The sequence below is a fragment of the Aplysia californica genome, unplaced genomic scaffold (genome assembly GCF_000002075.1).
Source record: "Aplysia californica isolate F4 #8 unplaced genomic scaffold, AplCal3.0 scaffold00849, whole genome shotgun sequence".
Taxonomy (NCBI): domain Eukaryota; kingdom Metazoa; phylum Mollusca; class Gastropoda; order Aplysiida; family Aplysiidae; genus Aplysia; species Aplysia californica.
Genome location: NW_004798119.1, coordinates 100,135 through 110,134, shown reverse-complemented (window position 1 = coordinate 110,134; position 10,000 = coordinate 100,135). Strand labels below are relative to the sequence as shown.

General features: G+C 40.1%; 1 protein-coding gene across 1 annotated transcript in view; it reads right to left on the bottom strand.

The window, feature by feature from the left end:
• LOC101860450 (zinc finger protein 717) overlaps window positions 1–3,923 on the bottom strand; it is a 20,470-nt gene extending 16,547 nt beyond the window's left edge. Inside the window, exon 1 of the mRNA XM_005110068.3 lies at window positions 2,512–3,923. The gene's annotated coding sequence lies outside the window, so the exon portion shown is untranslated. The remainder of the gene's footprint in view (window positions 1–2,511) is intronic.
• Between the last annotated feature and the right edge of the window lie 6,077 nt (window positions 3,924–10,000).

Sequence of the window (10,000 nt, the reverse complement as noted above, 5' to 3'; positions counted from 1 at the left end):
CTGATTCCACTACGCTGCCTCACTTATTATTATTGTGTGTGTCCTTGGCCGAAAAGGGGCTCGACTATTGCTGCTGTTGTTGTTGTTGTCGCTACTACTGTTGTCAGTGGTGCTGTTGCTGTTTCTGCTACTGTTGTTCTTTTTTTTTTTCTTTTTTTTAAATAATTGCTGTTATTGTTATTTCAGTCGAAAAAGATGCTCATCTATTGTTGTGAAGAAAAGTGTATGTTTTATACAGGTGTGTGTCTTAGACAGTGGTGCTCATATGACCTTATGCAGCTGGGAGCGCCGTAAAACTTTTATACTTCAACAAACAAACAGACAGTGGCGTTAAAATAATAATAAATGCCATTTATATAGCGCTCAACCCCGAATAAAGTACACAGGCTCTGGGCGCTTTACAATACAGTACAACATACAACAGTAACATAAAACGCTGAGTTCTGACTAAAGAAAGTACAGAAACAATACAGAAAAAGAAACACAAGGCGGGAAGTGAGAAGTGGCTATTTGTAAAGATGATTGTCTTGGACAGGTGGCCTTTAGAGCAGGTTTGAGTAGTAGTTTGACTGTATTAGTGTTGCTGTTGTCTTTTTTCTGTTGTTATTATTACTGGTGTTATTGTTTTCTGTGTCGTTATTGTTGTTGCTGCTGTTGTTGTCATTGTAGTTTTTGTTGCTGTTATTGTTGTTGTTGTTGTTGTTGTTGTTGTTGTTGTTGTTGTTGTTGTTGTTGTTGTTGTGTGTGTGTGTGGTAGCCTATCCGTTCGAAATGTTCGGAGCCCCGAAGATGTGTTGTTGTTGTTGTTGATGCTGTTGTTATTGTGGTTGATGTTGTTGTTTGAGTTTATTGTTAAAATAAAAATGTACAATAGTTACTGATTGTAGTTTCGTAGAGAACAATAATTGCAGCCGTCCAGTACTTTTCAAAGTGATTTGATTTAGCCTTGATAGCGTCCTGAACAACTGAACCGTATAGATTATTGCGCTACAAGACAGTCTAGTTTCTTTTTATGTTTCTTTTATTTTTTACGGGGGGGGGGGGGGGTGTCATTAATTTATTATTTTTTTCATTATTTTTCGAATCCTGATCCGAGCTATAGTGTTTAAAAATCAATTAAAATTGCATCCTTTGGCTGGGGCATGTTTTAGTTCTCTTACCCCCATGGCCAGTGTATTATTAGTAAAGCTGTAAGGAGGGTGAGTGGAAAGAGTAATAGAGAGAATGAGAGAGAGAGAGAAAGAGAGAAAGAGAAAGAAAAGAGAGAGAGAAAGAAAGAAAAGAAAGAGAGAGAGAGGGGGGAGAGAGAGAGAGAGAGAGAGAGAGAGAGAGAGAGAGAGAGAGAGAGAGAGAGAGAGAGAGAAAAGGGGGGGGGGGGATAAAAGGTTCACAATTGAAACTGTTCTTTGTATTATTGTACTGCGCACTGAGCACTTTCCTAAAGAAAATACGCTAAATAAATATTATTTTTTTCTCATTCTATTCCTGTGGATTAATTTTTTTTCCTTTTTTCAAAGGGAGTGAGGGAGGTAGTGTAGAGATAACAGAATCTTTTTTTTTTCAGCAATGAATGTGTATGAAATTTACTTTTTGTAAAGATGATAAAGAGACAAAATGTAATATTTCTTTAAAAAGCTGACCAAAAAAATCCACCCAAATCCGAACTGTGGCACATCCCTTTTGTTCTTCCAACATGACAGCAAAAGTGCTGATTCAACCGTTAATGAGAATTTTATTAAAACCCTATAATTTCTTTCTAACTTCTGATAAATTAAACATTTGTGAAAAGAAAAAAATCAATCATACCAGTGTTATATGTTTTTCCTGTTCTTCTCCTCGAGAGATTCTTGGAATCTCCAGTTATCTGATTGTATCACGAGTCTTATAATTAAGTAAGCCCAATAACGTCTGCTATTTTTGATTTTGTATTGTTGTTGCTAGGTTCGGTTTGGATTGTTTTTTGTGTGCGTGTGTGGTTTTATTTTTCTAATTCTCCGTGTGTAAAATGAAATATATGTAGCCTAACATGTTTTTCATAGGAAAAACAAAAAACAAAAAAAAAACAAACACAAAAGAAACTTTGACATTTCAAAAGTTAACATCAACAATATAAATTTTAGTGACACTGCAGTCTTTCTCTTTATAATTCATAAAAGGAGAGATAATCATTTAAAAAGTAAGTTTGTCTGTTCGGGCAATTAAAGAGTAATTGAATGTATAAATAGTATTTCTGCGACAGTAGGAAAGAGAGATAAAAGATGTAGGATTCGGAATATATTGTTATGTGTGGTTGGTGGGTGTTCTGGTGTGTTTTGTTCCTTCTTTCCTATCAAATATGTATTTTTCTTATCTCTGTCCTCCTTCTTTCTTTGTATGTTGCTCTAAAAAACATTTCTAATCTTAGGCACTTATACGACCTATTCGTATTGCCAGTGCCGTAAAACTCTTACTAAAACTGAAGAAAGTTATTGGTAAAATTAGTGGGAAAAAATAAATATTTGTAACACTTACAGTTCGGAGGATGAAGAGAAGCTTTTCAATTCCAGGTCCTGTTTCCCGTCTTGTGGCACACACAGAGTGAAGTGAAGGCTATTTCTCTGGGCGACAAGGATTCAAATAATATGTTCATTGCAAATAATTAGGACGTCCATAAGACGCACTCCGTCAGAAAATAATTCTGTTCAGCGCTTTGGACGATTTCCTTAGTCTCCACCTGAAGCATGAAGTTCTTCTTGCCACTTCAAGATCATTCAAGCTTTTGTCGTCGAGTCAGACAGTTTTATATTGAAAATGACAAGTTCATGAAGCGAGTCGACGGGGATGGTCTCCAAAAGGACATCACTCGAGATTCTCCAAGTTATTTTGTATATCTTCAGATGATGATGATATTTTACACACGAGTGTGTGTTGTCAGAAAGTTTGTGAAGTTTGACGTGAGAAAATATGTGAGAAATGTCTCGAGTGCTTTCGGCCAACTTCGGAATTGTGCAAGAACAGTTTCAAGTCCTTTGGTATATTCACCAAGAAAAGTTCCAAGTCCTGTTGTACATTCGACTGACTTTGGAAATGTGCACGAAATGTCTCAAGTCTTGTTGTATATTCGACTGACTTTGGAAATGTGCACGAAATGTCTCAAGTCTTGTTGTACATTCGACTGACTTTGGAAATGTGCACGAAATGTCTCATGTCTTGTTGTACTTTCGACTGACTTTGGAAATGTGCACGAAATGTCTCAAGTCTTGTTGTACATTCGACTGACTTTGGAAATGTGCACGAAATGTCTCAAGTCTTGTTGTACATTCGGCCGACGTGGTGTAGTTGCTCAGCTCCAAGCAAGGGTCGCTGTTATATAAGGGAGATGTTCGTCCCAAGTGGCCGTCGCCGCGTACACGCTAACAATCACAAACTGTCGCGCGCACAGCTAGAGTGTGACAGGGGCGTGGAAGAGTGAGTGAAGGCGAATGAACAACAGCGGTCGAGTCGTTCTTCCCCTCGCTGTCCCCCTACCCGTGTGTGCGTCCGCTCATCCGTGTGTCTGTGCGTACGTCGGGACGGATTGGCATCTCGCCGGGTGACAGTCTCTCAAAATCTGACGTCTGCATCACAGAGTGTTGACGGTATGGCGTGGGATCAAACCTCACAACATGCTGTGAGCCGTCGTTCTCGCTTGTCTTGCTACCAGCGCGGATAGAGGCGTTGAGGAAATACTATCTGGTGGGTGCTGGTAGTGACGTGTCGTTTCGGTTGTCGTCGTCGTTGTTGTTGTTGTTGTTCATGAAGGTAGGAGGAGGAGGAGGAGGAGGCGGAGGGGACGGTGAGTTGTCTGACGAGACACGGAGACTGGGAGAGATCTTGGACTGCCGCACGGTGCTGGAAACACAAGCTCCGGCAGATCTGACGACTGGCTGGCGGGCTGGCAACAAGAACATAAGTGGTAGCAGCGCTAGCAGCAGGCCGTGAAAGGGCCTTTTTGACAGGCTGCAAGTTAGAGAGACACGTCAGGGGTGGGAAGGAGGGAGGAAGGGGTAGAGGGGGGAGGAAGGAAAAGAGGGGAGTTTAAGTGGGGGAGTGAGGGTGATGGGGGTACATGCGACAGCGACAACTACTACAGTATTATCATCAACATCAGCAATGAGAGAGAGAGAAAGATAGAAGAGAGAGAACGGACGTAGAGAGAGGCAGGGAGAGAGAGAGAGAGATAAGGGACAGCTTGTAAGCCCCGCCCAGCAATCAGCCCGTGCCCCTCCCACCTCCCCGGATCGATGGCCGGTGACAATAGCGCCACTTCTCGCCCGGCCCTGGAACACGGCCATCCTCCCGCCACGACACTCCCTCCCCTCTCCTCCGCCTCCTCTCTCCTCCCTCCTCCTCTCTCCTCCACGCACGACAGAGCGCGCGCTGTGTGACAGATCCCGTCAGACGACCTGGACGCTCGCCGCTACAACTGACACAACTTGTCCGCTTTTCACACGCCCATAACCGGCGCCCGCCCCGCGTGCGATGTTCTTGGCCCGCACGCTTGTCACGCGGTCAGTCAGCAGACACAGACGGCACATTTAACGGAGGGGCGGACGCGGGAACTCAGAATAATATCACACATCTAAACAACAACCAAAAATTGATGATGTCCACACTGATGATCTGTACAGCAAATGTTAATGTCTTTTGTCTATGTCACACATTCGCTGGATGTTGTTCATTTTCATCCTATGATGCTAGATTAGAGTGTTTAGTTTTAGTAGAGGTTTTTCGGCACTCACAACGGATAAGGCCATATGAACGCCAACGGGTGGATGTCCACAGAGAAGTCCTTACAGGGAATCAGACTTACTCTGCTGACCTCTGTAGCTTCAACAGCACAAAGTCTGCATCGACTATCAATGCCCCACGGACATTGCAGTTCACAAGAGAGTGACCAACATACAAAAGAAGTAGAGGGGAAATGACAATAGTAAAGAAGAAGAAAGAAAAAGCAGCAGTTCCCCCTATGTTGTTCCAGTACAGTATGAGCATGACATTGATAAATCAGCCCATTGACAATTCTACTGTGCATAAGAACAAGTTAATATCCCCCCTTTGGGAATGGCCTAAAGACAACTTCAGTCAGTAGCACCTGCCCTGGAATGGGGGGGGGGGGGGGCTCAGAACATCACACATTCAAACAATAACTAAAATAAGACGATGTCCGCGCGGCGATCTGTCCAGCAAATTTAATGTCTTTGTCAATGTCACACATTCGCTGGATGTTGTTCATTTTCTCAGTCCAATTATGTAAGATTTAAGTGTATCCTCTACAAAGAAACACACTGTCAAACTTACTCCGTTAGTTCAGTTGGTATCATGCTGGACTGGGGAGCGAATTGCCTTGGTTCGAATCGTTACCAACAAAAACAGCACCAAAAAAAAATATCCACGCCGACGATCTGTCCAGCAAACCTCCCTGTCTATGTCACACATTTGCTGGACGTTGTTCATTTTCTCAGTTCTATGATGTAAGATTAGAATGTGTCCTGTTCAAAGAAATACAAAACCACTTTAAAACTTAGGCCTACTCCGTTAGTTCTTTTAGTATCATGCTGGACTAGGCAGAGGATGGCTCTGGTTCGAATCGTTACCAACAACAAACAACAAAATTATATCTGCGTGGTCGATCTGCCTAGCAAATCTCTCTGTCCATGTCACACATTCGCTGAATGTCACTTTCTCTCTCTCTCCCTCTCTCTCTCTCTCTCTCTCTCTCTCTCTCTCTCTCACACACACACACACACACACACACACACAGACACACACACACACACACACACACACATACACACACTCACATACACCCACATATAAAAACACACACATATGCACCGTCAAACCTACTCCATTACTTCATTGGCATCATGCTGGACTAAGGAACGAATGGCCTCGTTCGAATTCCAGACTGGGCATTCTTGAAACCCTGGTCTTTCTGTCTGTGAAGTTTTCAAGGCTCTCAGTTCATTTTGACTCGGTACTATCGGAGACGGACGTTGAATTCCCAGGTCCCGCTTCTTAAATACCATAATAAACTTGATAGCGGCGTCAAACCCATACTCTTGCTTTTTCAAACTCACAAAAAGAGTCTGTGGTGTGGCGGTTAGGCGCTTAAAATCATTGTCTTACGCAGGTGACTTGAATTCGATTCCCGAGTGGGGAGAACTTTTGTCAAGTTTCTCGGTCTTTCTGCTGGGATGGTATATCCTTCTTAACCCGGATTGGCCCTGACAGGCAGGGTCGAAAGCCCGCTTCCTATATGACTGTGTCGATAAGGACTTAAAAAACACCTAAATTTAAACAAATAAAATTATAATAATTTTGGAGGTTGAGAGACAACCATACTGTTCAGGAGGCTATCTTACTTTAACGCACAACGTAACATACTCCTAGACCTATTACAGTACATTCAATGCGGAAAGTTGGCATGAAGTATTGTAATCTTTGGAAAAATGAACTCCAAAGACCGGCTGATTAAGCGCTCCGCCGTCGCACGCAGGAGACACACGTTCAGTTCCCGAGTAGGGAGAATTTTCATCGAGTATTTCAATTTATCTGTTGGGATGTCGTATTCCTCTCAGCCACGGCTGGCCCTAACAGGCGGGGTCGAAGCCTGCCTCCTAAATGATATAAATTGTGTTGATGGGGGCATAGAAACATCTACACTAAAGCAGGGTAGCTCTTTCGTTAGTCTTCCGAAAGCCTTAGAGAGATAGATAGATAGATAGATAGATAGATCGATCGATAGATAGATAGATAGATAGATAGATAGATAGATAGATAGATAGATAGATAGATAGATAGATAGATAGATAGATAGATAGATAGATAGATAGATAGATAGATAGATAGATAGATAGACAGATAGACAGATAGACAGATAGATAGATAGATAGATAGATAGATAGATAGATAGATAGATAGATAGATAGATAGATAGATAGATAGATAGATAGATAGATAGATAGATAGATAGATAGATAGATACCTCCCACACGAGAATCGAACGCACATCCTCTTTGCGCGATGGTGAAGCGTCTGACCGTTACACCTCAGACACCTTTCTACCATTGGAAGATCCTTTTTATTGCATGCCTTTTATGACGTGCAGAATGAAAACAGGATAATTATATAAGGATCTATCAACCTTCCTGCGCCAGTGTCGTATCTGACTTTTTTTTCAACTTAAAATTGCTCTCCCCCCTCAAAACACACACACACACACACACACACACACACACACACACACACACACACACACACACACACACCTACACACACAAACACACACACACCTACACACACAAACACAACTACACACATAAACACACACACACACACACACACACACACACACACACACACACACACACACGCACTACACACAGATCGCAGTCAAGTTAGAAAAGCGAGAAAACAATTATTTTTTTAAAATTACTGTTTGACCATTTTGGTCATAGCAATGTTATAAAGTCGACCATGTATAGCTCGTCCGACACAAAAACGATCATCGTTTTTCATGTCTTCCATTTATTTAGAGCCCTCAGATTTTAAATTCATGTCAGTTCTGATTTGTCTTTTCAAGCAAACTTTTTTTTCACATTCAATGGTTGATTTAAAAGGGCATGACTTCTCTCCGGCTCGGGTGGCCTTTTCTGCTGGTCTATTTCAGGTTGAAAATTAACATATTTACAGTACAGGTCTGTAACACAATAACATTTCAAGATGATTTGACTTTACCTTATTTGGTTCAAACAAGCAAAACTCCCTTTTGAACATATTATGATAAGGAAGAGGCTAGCCGTACTTAATGACGGCTAGACTGGCAGTCAAGGCTAGCCACTTCGTTATGATAATTGGAAATTTCCAAAAGTGAAAACGTGTGCACAAGCAAAAAAACAAAAAACCCTTTAATATACAAAGTATCACGACGTGGATTTATATTGTAAGCTTTGCTGCATTGCAATTCGTCACATTTTTTTTACTCAGTAAGTTATTTTTTAACAAAGAAAAAGAGAAAACATTGCTTATTGACACTCTGATCAGAACCATTTACTTAGTTATTTAAGGCTGTTGCTGGATCGAAAACAACAACAAAAACAAACAAACAACAACAATAATGCCAGTTTAAGGTCAATTTCTACATTACTGGTAAAAGTTTGATAGAAATTAGTGCTGACAGCCAAAAGTTATCTGGAAAAAAAAACCATAATGGTTTTTTTTTGTGTGTTGGACTAGCTATAGTAGTAATAGTTGTAGATGTGTAGGTTTAATGCCAGGTTCGTCATTGTAAGGTTTGTTTTAGTTTAGTAAGAGTAACTGTTTTACTGTAAGGTTATGATTTAAGATGCATGGCCAGCGAATTAACTCGTTGAGTTCGCGCATTCTGGTCATTCGACTACGTTTGAAGACGCACTATTTCGGGGCAGCACTAAAAAGGAGCATAACTTCGTTATTCACACATATATTTTTATTCTGTGTTTTATATCTTAAACTTTAAAAAAATGCAGGCAATATTATGTATATATTATCGAATATACAAATTTAAATTCTTGTTGCTTCTTCATGTTTGATGGTTCAAATGTGCTGCAAAATTGCCTTCAGTCTGCTGCTGGTCTGACATAATAATAATAATAATAATAATAATAATAATAATAATAATAATAATAATAATAATAATAATAATAATACTAATAATAATACTAATAATAATAATAATAATAATAATAATAATAATAATAATAATAATAATAATAATAATAGTAATATGCGAGGCATTGCGGTGAAATAGGGGGTTCGCCAAAATAATCAACAACATAGTGAATTTTGCATTTTTCTGCAGGTTTGGGGATTTTTATCGAATTTTCGTGTTTGTTTATTTTTTTTTTTTCTCTCAACGCCTTTCATGTCAATTAAAGAACACATTTCTGTATGGACTTTTACTGTAAAACGATGATCAAAGGCACAAAAATGAAAATTTTCTGTTTCCACGGGCACTAAAACTAAGGAAATAACTCAACTTTGGAAGACAGTTTCTCACTACTGTAACCTCTGAAACCAGTGACCCTTATCTCCTGTGATGTGTCCGCTTCATCCTTAACCCTTTCACTGCTGAGGTGTTTTCATTTACGTTTGTACAGACCAGTCAAAAGCAATGCACTTTCAAGAGAGATTCAAACAAAACCATAATGTCATGTTTCACCTTATTTAGGATAGACAATTGCTCAATTTGATAACAGTGCATCTGAAAAAGTCTTCAATAACCTAGGAGGAAAAAAAAGGCACTGAACCAGTTTGGGTGAGCAGAAGTGAATATTATACATCTACCCAGCAGTGAAGAGGTTAAAGAGGTAAACGTCAATCTCCTCCAGGACCCGCCGAACGCGTGGACAGGCTCATAAACTTCCCAAACAACCCACGTTCAAGAACACCTTACTGGGGGTTCCAGCCAGGACCATCGATACATATGTCGATCTTCTGAGAATGGTTCATTAATGTATTCATATTTTAATATGTTTCTATGCATTCATACATGTATAACTTTATACATTAATACATGCATACCTTTTTATATTCATACATTCATACCTTCATGGATTCATAAATACATACATACTTCCATATATACATAAATACACACACACACACACACACACACACACACACACACACACACACACACACACACATACAGAGAATATATACTATGCATATATTATATACATATAAACGTTAGAGAGAAAAGAGAAAAAAAAGAAGTCATGATTTCAATTACAATAGATGATAGATCATACTTTTTATAAGGATCATACGACCTTAGCTGTATAGTACATGAATGCCTTCGGCCTCCGACTCTATCCGTGTATGTGCCTTGAGCATTGATTTTCAGAAAGGAGAGGGAGAGAGAGAGAGAGAGAGAGAGAGAGAGAGAGAGAGAGAGAGAGAGAGAGAGAGAGAGAGAGAGAGAGACATTTTTGCT